We start from the raw sequence: 16,243 nt of genomic DNA on the forward strand, positions 1-16,243 counted from the left end.
TGAAACACCAAAATCATCTAGCATGTCATTGATTATGTCATGTGGTGTGTGTACTCTCTTTATTGACATGTATTTTGATTTTATTAGTTCCCCAATGACATTGCAATTAGCCTACCTGTGGTCTTCCATAATGATATCCAAGGAGCAGGTGTGAGTTTTTACATACTTTCTGATTTTAAATGTTCTGTTTTCCTGAACTTCGAAGCTCTAAGTAACCAGTTACAATTGTCATCCACACAGGTTACCAGGTACTCTCTTGGTTCAGATCTTTTTGTCTTGAATTGGAAGTTGTGGATCATAGCATAATAACATAGAGCAGATTTTAAGAGCTTTTTGTCCTTATAAATCTGGCCTTCTTCAACTTTGAAAATTTTATGATCATTTATAATTTCTGTTTCTTCTTTTCTTTTTCTTTTGTTTTCTTCTGTTCTCTCTATGATAAATTCTGCTACATCATTAGCTATGTCTGTAGTATTTGGGAACGTTTGTACCTGGTTATTTCTCGTGTAGGTTGCTTCGTGATATTGTAATTCTGTAGCTGATTGCTCGTTGTTTAGTTGAAGAACTAGCTTTTCTAAATCTGTGTTCTGTTTTTGTGTTTCTTCTTCATATGTAGTTTGTTGAACAATTTCAGCTATTGTTTGATCAACAGTTGTGATGCATAGTGGTAGCTCAGTTACTTCATTTTGCTTCTTTTTCAGCTCAATGTAGAATAGGACTGAATTGTCAGTGAGTAATTTCATTGGTGGCATACCTGGTGATAACTGGTAACTTAGCTCAATATTTTGAATATTGCATTTTATTTCAGTTTTCACTAAATGAACCAAATTGTTTAGAGAACAATTTGTTGGTATTATCAGTCCAGTCATGGTGTACTCATCATACTGATATCTATCTGTCCATTTTCCTCCAAAACGAATCAATGTCATTATGGTCTCCATATCTGCAATATAGCACAACATAATTTTTAGTGATGTTTAAAATGTATCTGGTTGTGTTAGTGAATGAATATTATTAATGTTGAAATTATTTTAGTAACTGGTTTCTTTTACTGAATCGAGAACTATTTTCCAGGTTCCATAATTATTTATGTTGCATTAAATTCTGTTTTTGTGTGTGTAACTGGTTACTTTAGTGAATGTTTTGTCTTTTTATTTTTATTTTTATTTTCAAATATGCAAAGTTAAAATTATATTGTGTAACTGGTTTCATAAATGTAAATCAGTTTGTATTTTTACATTTTTCATGATAATTTATTATGCAGAATGTTATTATTATTATTTTTCGATTGTAACTGGTTTCTGTATTTAATTTGTTGTTATTTTTATATTATTTTGTAATATTTGAATTATCTAATGTTGAACTTTTTTGTGATGTAACTGGTTTCACGTGTGTAATTAAAAAAGTTTTGAAACAAGTAGTTTGAGTCAAGAATTTTATCAGGAAGTAATTTGCAGATTCTTTGTGTAAATATTTTGCATGTCGTATATTTGAAGAAAGATTTGCTTACCTGTTTGAGAAATCAGAGAAGTTGATTGATTTCTGCTTTTGCTGATGTGAACGAACATATAAGCAGGGGATGTAATCGGAGAAGAAGATCTGCCGGAGAAGAAGAAGAAGAAGATCTGCCAGAGAAGAAGTAGAAGAAGATCTGAAATTGAATTGAATTTTTAATTGGATGACTGGAGAAAGGAGACGATGATGGAGTAGCAGCCACCAATTCTTGATCGTATTTTGATTGGAGACGATGATGACAGCAGTAGCCACCAGTTCTTGATCGGATTTTGATCGGAAACAATGGAGAATATGAAGCTGTGATCGGAAAAAATGGTCGATGAATTGCTGTACGCGGACAAAAATTTTCTTGATTGGCAGTGGGCGAGAAAATTATGGGAATCTGTTTGTTTAGTTTATGGGAATTCCATATTTATATTTTTGTATTAACCGTGTATTGCCATATTTAGCTTAATTATTTTTTTGTCCATATATATATTAAGTTTAGTTAAGATTCCCATATTTATGTTAAGTTCTCATACAAAAATGATAGATGTGTAAATAAAAAAAACACGTCATTATTGTAAATAAAATCCAAAAGCAATGCAAGATGTATATCTTCATTTATAATTTCTCTCTATTTCTATTATTTAAAATTATCTGGCTTGGATTGCTAAAATGTTTTGCATGTTTTACTAGTTTTGCTTTATTATATTTTTCATTAACTTGTCATTCATTTCATTGTCTCAACATACTATGTTTTACTTTATATATATATAAATATATATATATATAAATGAAACCATATTTAAAATATAATACATACCAAAAAAATATATCAATAATCGAAAAGTAATCAAGTTATATATTACATATATTTCATCATCTAAATAGCAAATATGGACTCAAAATAAAACTAAAAGTCTTATAAAAAAAAAAAAAAAATCACCATATACATGTTTCATACTTCATAATTTAATCTACTTGGTATATATTTAATATTAAAAAAAAAACTCAACCCTATAACGGGAGGGAGAATGTATTATTGCCCCCATTTAATGTACGGGGATGAAAAATAATCCTCTTCCCCGCCCCATTAGAGGCTGTTTCCCACTTGAAAAATTACCATCCCAGATCCAATGGATGTGATAGATTCTAATGTTATATTAGTAATTAATTATAAATTAAAATAGAAAGGCATGTTTGGTATTATTTTCTGTTTTTTGTTTTCAAAGTTATGTTCTCAGAAATGAAAACAGAAAACTGCTTTTATAGTTTTCAAAAAACAAGAAGTGTTTGGTTAATGTTTTCTAAAAACAATTTTTTAGTTTTATTTTTTTAAATCTTAAATAAAATATTAACAAATATATTTACAAAAAGAAAAATATTTTAAAAGTTTGTAATAAATAATGAGATAAAATAATTTGAAAAAAAATGATGAAAAATAAGAAGTGAGAAAGTAAGGAGATAAAATTGGAAGAAATAGAAATTGAGAAGAGAGAAATTGATCCAAGAAAAAATGAGAGAGAATGTGATGAGAAAGAAAGTAAAGAGAGAGAAGTGAGTAGAGAGAAAGTGATGAGAGAGGAAATGACAAGAGAGAAAAAATGATGAGAGAGAAAATGATGATATATTAAGTGATGAGAGAGAAAGTGATGTGAGAAAAACTAATGTGACAATAAATGATGTTAGATAATAATAAATAAATAAATGATGTGAGAAAAAAAAAGATTGACAAATTTTTTTTGAGAACAATAGAAAACAACTTTTTGTTGTTTTCAAAATTTTCTGATTTTTGTAACTTTATTTTTAAAAATTATTTTTTAAAAACAACGCCAAACACCCCTAATTTATTTTTAAAAAATAGCAGTTTTTTAGTTAAAGTGTCAAACACCTTTTAAGACACTGACAAATTGCTTAGATGTTTTTAATTAAAAGCATTCTGATTTATATGGAAAAGTTACAACAATATAAGTTTACTAAGCCTCACAATTTTCTTTAATATATATAATGTATAAGTTGCTTAGAAATTATGTACTTATTCGTGTGTAGTCAACTGCAAACCACTTTCTCATATAACAATTTTTTTACTGTAAAACCGAGTTAATTACTCAAACTAATGTGTAGTAACTAAAAAACTATAATTGCATAATGCTGATTTTTCGTTAACCAAATATTTGGTGCATAATTGCATGACTAAGTGGAGCAGCAAAATGAGATAATGACAGAGAAAATGCTTAAGGAAATTTTCACTGAGAAATTTGAGAATGGGAGTATTATTATTTAAGCATCTTTCTTAGAAAGCCTTTAAGCACCCCAAAGGCATGCTTTTGGAGAAAAGGCGTATCAAAGGTGTATTTTTCTAGGAGTTCTCGCTAGAGTGTCTTCCTTTAATCTAGGAGATTGAGATGGTTTCTGTCTTGTCGATTCTTTTATCGTTGATCTTCTTCTTCTTCAAGTGAGCTTCGGGCTAACGATAGTATATTTTTCCATGATAACAAAAGGCTTAGGCAACTTGCTGAGTGTTTAATGAATGAGCTTCTCGCCCAGTGCATTGTAGTTAACCCTCTTGCTTGATGAAGCATAAACAGGCAGTTAGTTGTCTTGCTTGAGTCTAATTTAGGATATGAATTCTAACTGCAAGTTTTCGTGAGAAGTTTGGGTTTATTTACGATGTCATGGTGGAGTTCATAAATCCTAGTAGAATACAATGGACACTTTTTTTTTTCTATATGATTTTTTTTTTATTTTGGGTATAACATCTTCCCCCAGTTCTTCGAGCCTTTGTTGAGTTTTAAAGAACTTTGTTAATTCAACTAAAGGTGGGTTTCTCACTTGGTGCCTAGTCACGGTCGAACTCCTTTGGGGTTTTGGTGATGCGCCGATGAATCCTTTGAGGTCCTCGTAAGGTGCTTTCGAGGAGCACCTTAAAAGGATTGTTGGATGTTCACTTTTGGGTTCTCAAGGAACACATCCAAGGTGCTTGGAGGGCTCCTTTTCAAATGTTTGATCTGACATCCCAAGAACTTCAGATATTTTTGCAAGGTGCTCAAGGAACTCCTTTTCATGGGATACATTTTCGTTCTTGTCGCTTGGTGGGCTTCTCACGAGGTATTTGTCTCTTGTAAAATCAGTTTGAGGAGGCCTTGAGCCTTCTCATATAGGTCGATCACATGTTGATATGCCATCTTTGTGATACCTTTGAAGGTGCTCGTTAAGCACCTTTTTAGGTTATCCAAACGTCTAGGTGTGGCCTTTAGGGATCTCCTCTAAGATTCTCCCTAAGGCCTTATATATGATAACTTATTGTGAGCATATGTGTAGCCATGTCACTTAGGGTTGTTGAAGGCCTTGCTTGCTAAGTGAGGGAGAAGTTATTTCGATGCTTGGCTTTTCTTCTACAAGCCTAGCATTTTTTGGTTGCATTGTAACTTTGGCTAAAAAAAAAAGGCATCTTGTTCTATGACCATGTATGGGAAATAGTCGTACTATGCTTGAATCAGAAATTTATGGGACCACCATTGATGATCATACATAGGTTGGCATGATACTTGAGTCGATCATGCCAGATTTCAAATGGTTCACCACCATGTTATTAGGAATAAGCTGGTGTACTGTGACCCAACCATTGCCAGAACTACAAACCTTTGAGGATATCAATAGGGATAGATCTAAACAAGATGAAGCAAACTTTGCTAGATTGAAGTTGTAGTCTTTTAAAGATAAAAATAACAAGATGAAGAATGCAAAAATAAGTATGAAATGCAAGCCAAGAAAGCCAAGAAGGCGGCCAATGGGCAAGAAAAAGAAGAACACCACCAAGAAGAAGAAACCTAAGGTAAAATATTTCCACTACAGAGTTGATGGGCACTGGGAGATAAACACTAGCAAGTATTTCTCCAAGCTGAAGGACAAACAGAAAAGTAAATTCAATTTACTAGTTTTAGAGGCTTGCTTAGTGAAAAATGCTATATTTTCCTAGATAATTGATTCAAGTGCCATCACTACTACATTTCTAGCTTTTAATGACACTAAAAGACAACGCACATGGAAATGTACATCATCCTTTTTGTCATAAGAACTATGAAATCGGCCCATGTTGACATCTCAGCTGGCACATGGATGTTGAGCTGTGCTGAACTTCCGCATATGTCTGCAAGCCCTATACTCCACATGTCTTCCCCAAACCCTCATTTTTCTACAACTCATCTTCTTCGATGAGTTCTTCTACCTCAACTTCTAACACCATTACCCTATCGGATAAAGGTATTTTCAAGCCTTCTTATGTTTTATAAAATAAATTTTTGCACATGTCTAGAGAGTGAGTTTGAAGTAAGTTTTACTTGACTTGGTATGGTATTATGTGATATTTGAGGAGAGGAACATTTGAAGTTTTTTTAGCGAGACATTTTGCATTTGAGGTATTTTTGTGTATATTTTCATCTATATTGTTAGTTAGTATTGATTTAATCTATAAATTATTTGTTAATATTATTATTATTATGTTAATTTTGATTTAGGTAAAAGTTATTTATGTATTAATATGTTATTTGTAAAGAAAAATGAATTTAATTATTTAAAATATTATATTTATACACTTTTATTATAATTTAATATATAAATTATTTGTTAATATTATTATTGTGTTAATTTTGATTTGGGTCAAAGTTTATTTATGTATTAATATGTTAATTGTATTTATTTTTATTATGTTAATTGGTGTATTTATTTGTTGACATCGTTTTTCGTCAACTTAATTTTGAAGAGCACTATACAATATTTTAGAAAGAATAGAAGAACAAAAGAACTTTTACGCCGTTCAACAGTTAAAATCTGCTTAGTCCACGAGTTAATATTATTGATCTTGATACTCTCTCAAAGCTTTCTCAAAGCAATTCGATAGAGTATTCTCAGTACAATTTTGTGTGTGAATACAAATGAAAACTACCAGGCTATTTATAGGCCTGGTTATGAGAATATCTTCCCCTGATTCAAGGAAATTACAATCAATTATTCAAATTTGAAATAAATGTAAATAAATACATTAATTACATGATATCCCATGATAATTGAGATTTAATATCTGATGACATCAAATCCCTAAGTAATAGGAATTTCAATTGCAAGGTTAACGCGATTTCAAGATCAACCAAGACTTCGAGCTCATTATTTTAGTCAGCCTCTTCCCCACTTAGTGATTTGATCAAACTCAACCTTTAGAGACCAATGCCCTCAAGCCTGCAACTAAGGCTCGAATAATACCTACATGCTTCGGAGAAGATTCTTTCTTTCGAGCTTGAAACTTAAGCTCAAGCCTTTCAAATTGTGCTCGATCGCCAACAACAACAGGTCAGGAATCATCATATTTATATAAGTGTTCAACCAATGCTCGTTATTTTCGAGCTTACGCTTTACAGGGCAATGCCTGTTGTTTTAATTAATATGTTATATTAATATAATATATCTAAGAATATCTATAAAAAAAATCTAGGGATTTTTTCAAAAATACGTATATATAAAACTAATTAATCATTTATACGGTAAATGAATAATTAACTCAAAACTACATAAACTAAATTTTTTATTCAAAATTGCAGTTTTTTCTTCTCATCCAGTGACAACTATTGCTGATGGCAATGTAAGCTTCATTCTTCAACCGGAAATTGATCTAGCCAAATCTAAATCATGAAAGCAACCAAAATCATATTGAAATAAAAAATAAAACCCAACAAAATCTAAGATCGAAAACCAAACTAGAATCAACCTATGCAACTATTTTCATGAACCAGCCATTCCAATCTTGACGACCTCTACAAATAATTGTGACGTCTACAACCCACCCTAGTCCATTTGATTATGTTACCAATCTTAGTCACGATGTTGTCTATTATCATTGAGTCTTCGCCGCCAGTCTCCGTCGGCGACATCCCAACCGACTCTGCCTCTAGAGCTCTGTCTCCCTCTTGGCTTCGCTGCCACCAGCCACAAGATATTCTACTACTACCATTACTACTCATTTAATGAAAATACCGTCGATTTTTTTTAATATCTGAGCTTGTAGTTTTTTTTTACTTTTGAATCTTTAAATATTGTTTCAGAGTGAAACAATATTCATATATATATATATATATATTTGTGTCTGGGCATGTAAATGTCACTGTTAGACTTCTTGGAGTGTATAACAAAACTAATCTTTTCTCAATTTGATATGAATCTTTTTGAATGTCAAATTTGATATGGGCTCTCCAAAGCAATAGAGATAAATACAATAAGAGGACAGTTCTTTATATATTCTATAGCATTGGAATAAGTAAGTCTTACAAGATAGTGATTTAGGCTCAAAAGTGAGTTGGTTTGTTACATTTTATAGGCACAAATTTTAAAAGAGTGATCATGGCATAATCACTAGCAATATATAGTCATCTACGAATAAAGTTGCCTACTTCATTTTGACAGTCTCACACAATTAGATTGATTGAATAATAAAGCTCATATACCCTATATAGATAAATTGAATAGCAACATGGACTTCAACATAAGGAGAAAGGCTTAAAAATATATTTAGAAGCTTTCACTTCTTAGTGCCCACATTTTGTTATATAAAATATATGACAAATCACAACAAATATAACTAACATAACATCATATAGAAAGAGAAATTAATTATATATCGTCATCATTTTACACTATTTTATACATATATATAAATATATATGTATAATTATATATATATGTTGAATCTAAGTAGTAGAGTGGTGATGGTTATCTGAATATTTTTGAAAATTGTTCTTTTTTTTCTCCCAAATTCCCAACATTGCAATGGTTTTTATCCTTTGTCAAATGACACTTTTTGTTTTGATTATTCTTATGTATATATTGTCAAATTTACAAACGAGTCTTTTAAAGTTGTTTTAGGTTGCAGTGAGTTGTTTTAGGTTGCATGGAGTTGGATTGGACTTGCATTTGAGGTTTCGTATGATTGCATAAGGATAAAATTAGCATATGAGTTTTTAAGTTATCATGAGTTGCATTGGGTTGCTTTAGGATAGATAGGATTGCATCGGACTTGCATTTGAGGTTGTTTGGGGTTGCATGGGCTTGCATTTCAAGTTGTAGTGGGTTGCTTGCATTTGAGGTTGTAGTGGGTTGCATGAGGATGAAATTATCATATGCGTTTTTTAAAGTTGTTTTTGGTTGCATGGCATTGGACTGGGCTTGCGTTTGAGGTTGCATTTGGTTGCATGGGCTTGTTTCTGAAGTTGCAGCGGGTTCCATTGAGCTTGAATTTGAGGTTGCAGTGGGTTGCATAACGATGAAATTTGCAATTAATTTTTTAAAATTTGATATAGGTTAGATGGAGTTGCATTTGAGATTGTAATGGATTGCATAAGGATGAAATTAGTATATGTATTTTTTTAAGTTGTCATGAGTTGCATTGAGTTGCATGTAGTTGGATATGAGTTTTCAAATTGGGAATAGTGGGTTATATAGGGTTGCATTGTGGTTGCATGGGCTTGTTGAAATGTATGTAACCTCTTCAACAAATGTTGCAATCACTATCGAAAAATTTGCAACCTCTTTTGCAACATCTGCAAAACCTATGAAACTTGAGGTGCAACGCCTACAACATTTGAACATCAGGTGCAATCCCTTTGGAAATTTGTAAATGGGGTTGCATTGACTTGCATTTAAGATTGCATTTGGGTTGCATGGGCTTGCGTGTGTTGCAATGTGGTTCTTCAAGTTGCATGAGATTGTAGTAGGTTGCATAAGAATGAAATTAGACTGTAGTTTTTATGTTACCATGTGTTGCATAGGGTTGTAGTGGGTTGCATAAGCTTATATTCGAGGTTGCAGTGAGTTTCATTGGGGTTGCATTTAAGGTTGTAGTGAGTTGCATTTGAAATTGCATTGGGTTGCATGTGTTGCTTTATAGGTTATATGTGGTTGCAATGGGTGACATTTGAGATTATAGTAGGTTGTATTGTATTACATTATCCCTTACATTGGAGATTTCAATGGGTTGCTTTAGATTGCAATGGGTTACATTGGGCTTGCATTTGAGGTTGTAGTGAATTGCATGAGTAACATAAGGATGAAATTTGCAAATGAGATTTTTAAAATTGTTTTAGCTAGCATTTGAAGTTGCAGTGAATTGCATACGTTGCATAAGAATGAATTTTGCAAATTAGTCACTGCAAAAAAAAAATGCAAATTAATTTTTAAAGTTTCTACGATACCAAATGAATAATTATCTCTAATTATCACATTTGTATTATTATTCTAACACCTAATTGCATGTCAATATTGAGATGTTACAACTAATTAATACTTATGTCTTATAAAAGTATGAACCATAAATAATATATGTATCTCTTTCGTTACTACTACAAAAAAGACTTTTTAGGACTAGCATTGCGAGTCCTAAAAAAGTTTTTAGGACTTGCGGAGCGCGAATCCTCTATTTGAGAGCCTTAAAAACTAAGAATTTTTAAGACTCGTATTGCGAGTCCTAAAAAAATGATTTTAGGACTCACGTTGAGAGTCCTAAAAGAATGTTTTTAAGACTCGTAACACGAGTCCTAAAAACTCTCGTTGAGTGCCTTTAAGTAAGATTTTAGGACTCACGTTGCAAGTCCTAAAAAATCAAGTTGAGTGCCTTTAAGTAATTTTTTGGGACTCGCAATGCAAGTCCTAAAAGATCCCGTTGAGTGTCTTTAAATTAAGATTTTAGGACTCACTTTGCATGCCCTTAAAAGTAAATTTTTTTTAAAAAAAAATGCAGCTACAATTTTCATTTTGATTTAAAAAAATATATATATCCCTTTGAGAGTCCTAAATATATTATATATGTTAGATTTATAAAATTTTCAAAAGAAAATACAACAAAATAACAAAACTTATACATTCAATGAGATAGTTACAAATCTAAAAAAAAATATTAGGAACAAAGATGAATATTCAATCTTATCACATTTATAATACAAAACTAGGAAATTTAATAATCAATCTAATACTTTTGCAAAAGTTCTCATCATGACATGTCCATCATTAAGATCCACACCTAAGAGCTCACAATCACATCTTCCAGACTTCCCTACTGCTCAAATACTATGGGCCTCATCAAAGTACGTAAATGCCTAGGATACAAGAAAACAAATATTGAGATTCAGTAATTTGAAAAAGAGAGAAAGTAATACATTCTTAGTAGAAGTAAATATCATAGCCTTAGCAAACCTGAAATGATATATGTATATATCAAGTATTAGGCTCTTAATACAAGAAAGTTTACCATAAGAAGTTCTAAAATTATTTCTATAGGAATTAATGTGCATACATCACAACTAAGAGCAATTGATCTAGGAATACCAAAAATTGATTCTTTCTAAGGCAAACTTAATCAAGCAAAATATGGTATTTAATTTATTCATATCTTATACTCACTTCAAAATCAATATTTTGTATTAATCTTGATTTTTTGAATTATCACATATAACTTATCATCATCTCAAGTCCTAGCAATTATCATTTATTCAATAAAACCTATACTATAAAATTAAAAAATTATATGAGCACTTTTATCAAACAGGTTATGTGCCATCTTCTATACTAAAAAGATGATCAATAATTAAATCAAACAATAATACTTAAATACATCTCCAACTATACAAGATCATCAATTAAATATAATTTTATCTCAAAGGTACCTTTCATCAAACAAATTCAAGACAAAAATTAGTACTTCTTTTCACAATAATCCTTTGGGTCAAATAAAGCTTCAACAATGAAAAATATTCAGTTACAAAATCAAAAATATATACTTTACCATAATGATATCTATTATAAAAGAATCATATCTATTATAAATGCCATGCATTATTTTAATCACGTGACAGAAGAATTACACATATATATATTGATTCTATTAGATTAAAATTACATATACAAAATTTTATCCAAACATGTGCTCATATCAACTACCCGACAGTATAATATATATGAGTTAGAAAAGAAAAATATGAATAAAGAAATTAATTTGGTAAGAGATATAAAGAAGAAACAAAAGCAGCTTTCTTTGCTCACTGAAAGTTTCAAGAGGCCAGAAATTAAACAAATTCAACAAGTGTATACACATGCAAGAAATAGAAGTATTGCCAAGCAAAACAGAAGCATCAAATTCAAAATGTTATATACTACAGATTTAAAAAGTAGGCAAAAAATGGTTAACATAAAGAACACACACAAACAAATTGACAAAGATGATCCCATGCCACCATAATAAAGTAAAGAACAAATAGTTAGAGATTTTTTTTTTCATAACTTTGAAATAAAGAGTTTCAGCACCATATTGCCATATACCATATACCAGCATATCGAATTGGACAAGAAGGCAGAAAAGTAAAAGATTAAGCTTACCCGCTTAAAAAATGATTGAGTCCTTCATTTCTGCACTGCCAAAACAAATATAATGAACAAAAAAAAAAAAAACACTAAGTCATAAAACAATGCGTAATAGAGGTAGTTATGACTTTACATTAAATTTGAATGAACATTATTTCATAATGATTCTAAACAGTAGCTTCTACTATAGAATTGTTCACTTCATGAAACTTAAGTTCCCTGAAAATAAATTCAACAATAAATGATAACCATTCATGGAAATACTAATACAATCAAGTCATATTTAGCAACTGGGTCATCTCCATGAATCAGTCCCAAAAATGAAATTTAGTATAACGTAAAGTAAATCAGAAACAATAGCTCTAAACTAAGTAGGTAAGTTATTGCATTACATGTCATTGTGAGTGTCCCAATAAGAAAGAGTAGCAAAGGAGAACTGTGGTACAGCCAGAGAGAGAGGAGACCCCGCTTATCGCCTAGTTTCTGAGACTCCACCCGTTGCCTGGTTTCCGAGATCTCGCCGTTCAGTGAGAGAGTGAGAGGGAAAGGTTAGGCTTCGTGCACGAGAGAGAGAGAGGAAGATAATGGAGACAAAGTGTGAGGGTGAGGCTTTGTGCAGTTGAGAGAGTTAGAGATGTGAGGTAGGGTTTTTAGTGTATAAGGAAACGGGATGGGCTTTTAATTTTTTACTAGTTAACCTTTATTTATTTATTTATTATTATTATTATTATTATTATTAATACGATTTTAGGACACTCAAAGTGTGCCTTAAAAGTCTCTACTAACTTAAATTTTTTCATAGTTTTTTAGGACTTACATCAATAATTAGGACGCTTATTGCAAGTCGTAAAAGATATTTTTTAAGAACTTTCACTGAGTGTCCTAAAAAAGTGTCTTAAAATGTAGTTTTTGTAATAGTAACTTTTAGGACACACATAAGTTTTTAGGACTTGCAATGAGTGTCCTAAATGCGAGTCCTAAAAAGTCAAACTTTTAGGACACACATAGTTTTTAAGACTCGCTCTGCGAGCCCTAAAAGAATTTCTTTAAAGATTCGCAACGCGAGTCCTAAAAAGTCCAAGAGCTGTTTTTAGGACTTGCATCTAGATGAGTGCCTTAAAAAAGTGTCCTAAAAAGGTGTGTTTGTTACCATATGTTGCATAGGGTTGTAGTGGGTTGCACAAGCTTATATTCAAGGTTGCAGTGAGTTTCATTGGGGTTGCATTTAAGGTTGTAGTGAGTTGCATTTGAAATTGCATTGGGTTGCATGTGTTGCTTTATAGGTTATATGTGGTTGTAATGGGTGACATTTGAGATTATTGTAGGTTGCATTATATTACATTATCCCTTACATTGGAGATTGCAATGGGTTGCTTTAGATTGCAATGTGTTACATTGGGCTTGCATTTGAGGTTGTAGTGAATTGCATGAGTAACATAAGGATAAAATTTTCAAATGAGATTTTTAAAATTGTTTTAGCTGGCATTTGAAGTTGCAGTGAATTGCATATGTTGCATAAGAATGAATTTTGCAAATTAGTCACTGCAAAAAAAAAATGCAAATTACTTTTTAAAGTTTCTACGATACCAAATGAATAATTATCTCTAATTATCACATTTGTATTATTATTCTAACACCTAATTGCATGTCAATATTGAGATGTTACAACTAATTACTACTTATGTCTTATAAAAGTATGAACCATAAATAATATATGTATCTCTTTCGTTATATAAAACTAATTCATACGTTGAATACTTATTAAGATGTGAATTTTGTGGACTTTATCATAGTTGGCATCAAGAATTTGAGAGATTTTAAAGTTATCCAATTCATTACAATACAAATTCTTCTTTTTGCTTTGTTTTATTATTATTATATTAATTTATATATAATTTTACTAAGATTAAAGAAAACCACTCAAATCTAATAAGACTTATCTCTTTTAAGTGTAATTAAGTTTAGTATAACAACTACACTTTTTGTCTTTATTTCACTTGAGTTTGTATCTCTCTTGAAAGAATATTAAATAAATAAGTAAAAGTTAAGATAATGACTCAATAGTCTAACTCGGATACTTTTATGTGGAAGAAGATAGAAACAAATTAATAGACTAAATTGTCAAAAATTAAAGGAGATAACAAAATTAGTTGAACATGCATTCATCTGCACACCTATGCAGGAGAGAAAATAGAAGAAGAAATAGTAAAAATAAAATTAACAAATATATAAACCGAAAAAAATTAATGTAAAAATGAAAAAAAAAAAGTGTAAATTACCGTATATACGGCAAATTCCCAAAAATATATTCAAAAACTGTTGTAAATAATTTTGATTTATTACGTTAATTTAATTTTGTTATTTATTTGAAATTTTTTGGGTTTTTAGAATTGCATTAGAAAATTGCAATGATTTATGTTAACTTTGAATTTATTTTAAAATTGTATACAAATTTTAATCTATATATTTATATTTATATATATTGCATATAATTATTGGAGTTTGCATAACCTTGTCTTTTAACCTTCACAATTTAAACCCTTTAGATGATAATTATCAATATTGTGAGGATGGTGATTTGGTGATAGTTGTTGCTTAATGGTTGATCATAATTCTAAACTTAGTGGGTAAAGAGGATGTTAAGAATTATATTGTTGGTAGAGGCCCAACATATATGCAAGATGAAGTTAAAGGGGGATTTTTTTTTCTTCATATTTATGGGATTTTTTAGGTTGTTTTGAAAAAAATATGGACATTTAACTTTTCTATGTTTTTATGGTTTTTTTTTTTTATTTGGAAGTTTATATTTATGGGATTTTCTTTCCCATAAATTTGAAAAAATATATTATTATGTCATATTTCTAATACTAGTTATGTTTTATTTGATTTTGATAGCAATTTTGTTTCTTTTTATTTTCCAATTTTTTTATTATCTTTCCACCTTTTGTTTCTTTTTATTTTTTTTTCTTCATCATTTGATTTATATATATATATATATTTCAGTTTTATTTCCTCTTTTTTTTCTTCTTTCTTTTTCCTTCCCTTCTTTTTATTTTCATTTTTTCTCGTTTTTTCTTCTTTTTTCCTTCCATTTTTTTTTTATTTTTCCTTCATTTTTTCTTTTTTTCACATATATTTTAATATTACATAATTATTTTACTATTTATTATTGTACTTTTTTTTACCATTTTTTTTAATATATGTAAAAAAAATTCAAATCAATTTTTTTCAACCTTTTGTTTTTACAGTAACCCTGATAGGAACATCCAAATTTGGAAAGAAAAATATATATGAAAACATGAATAGATAACCAGTCTCTGATGGGAACATTCAAATGTGAAAAGAAAAAGAAAAATCTGATTAAAATGTGAATGAGTAACCGGTTACCCTAGTGAGAACATCCAAATCTGGCAAAAAAAATTTGTAAACTTGAATAGGTAACTAGTTACCCTGATAGGAACATTCAAAACTAGAAAAAATTACTGATATGAAAGCATGAATGGGTAACCGATTACCCTAATGGGAATATCCAAATCTGGAAAAAAATATATCATATATGAAAACGTGACAATAATCAGTTACTTAACCTAGACAAGGATAAAAATAGTTATGATCTTTAAAAAAAACGTAAAAGAAAAAGTTGGAATAAAAAAATTGATTTGACTTTATATATATAGTAAAAAAAAAAAAGTACAATAATAAAAAATGATAATAAATAATGAAATAATTTGAGTTGTGTGTAATGCGACTGAATAAGAGGCTTTCTCCAAAAAGGTTCGATGAAAAAGGGAGGAGAAAGAAGACGTCACAGAGAAGAGAAGTTGAAGAGATAAAAACTGAAAATGGTAAAGTGAAAATATATTTGTGATTTTGAATTGTAACATTAAATTACGAAAAAATAATGATTAAACAATATAGAAATAATAAAATAGATTAAATTTCTTTTTAAAATAATGAACCAATATTGTATAATAAAATTGATATATAAAAATAATCAAATAAAAAACACTGAAATAACTTCCTAATTTAAATAAATGTAATTAAGAGTAAAACTATGTCATAAACCAATTTTTATACAAAAATATAAAAAACTAAATCGATAATGTTGAAAATTCTTAAAATAAACTCATATTTTTGTAAACTTGTTAAAAAAAACAATAAAACATGTAATTTCCCCAAATTAAAGTTCGGAGTGAGGGTGTATGCAAAATGATAATGTTTAGGGTAGAGGATGTTAAGAAATATATTGTTGGCAGATGGCCAACATATAACCATTTTAATTCTTCTAATTTAGGAGGACTTAATCTAAACATGAGGGTTAACCCAACACGTTATGTTGACGACATCT

At 30.0% G+C, this 16,243-nt stretch overlaps 1 long non-coding RNA gene across 1 annotated transcript; it reads right to left on the bottom strand.

Annotated features, from left to right (window-relative positions):
- Positions 1 to 10,385: 10,385 nt before the first annotated feature.
- On the bottom strand, positions 10,386 to 12,549 carry LOC133803445 (uncharacterized). Its single transcript, XR_009877959.1, has 3 exons — positions 12,288 to 12,549; positions 11,911 to 11,945; positions 10,386 to 10,634 (listed from the first exon to the last, which is right to left on the bottom strand). It is a non-coding gene; the product is annotated as an uncharacterized LOC133803445 (long non-coding RNA).
- Positions 12,550 to 16,243: the final 3,694 nt, after the last annotated feature.

The sequence above is a fragment of the Humulus lupulus genome, chromosome X (assembly GCF_963169125.1).
Source record: "Humulus lupulus chromosome X, drHumLupu1.1, whole genome shotgun sequence".
In the NCBI taxonomy this organism is placed as follows: Eukaryota; Viridiplantae; Streptophyta; class Magnoliopsida; order Rosales; family Cannabaceae; genus Humulus; species Humulus lupulus.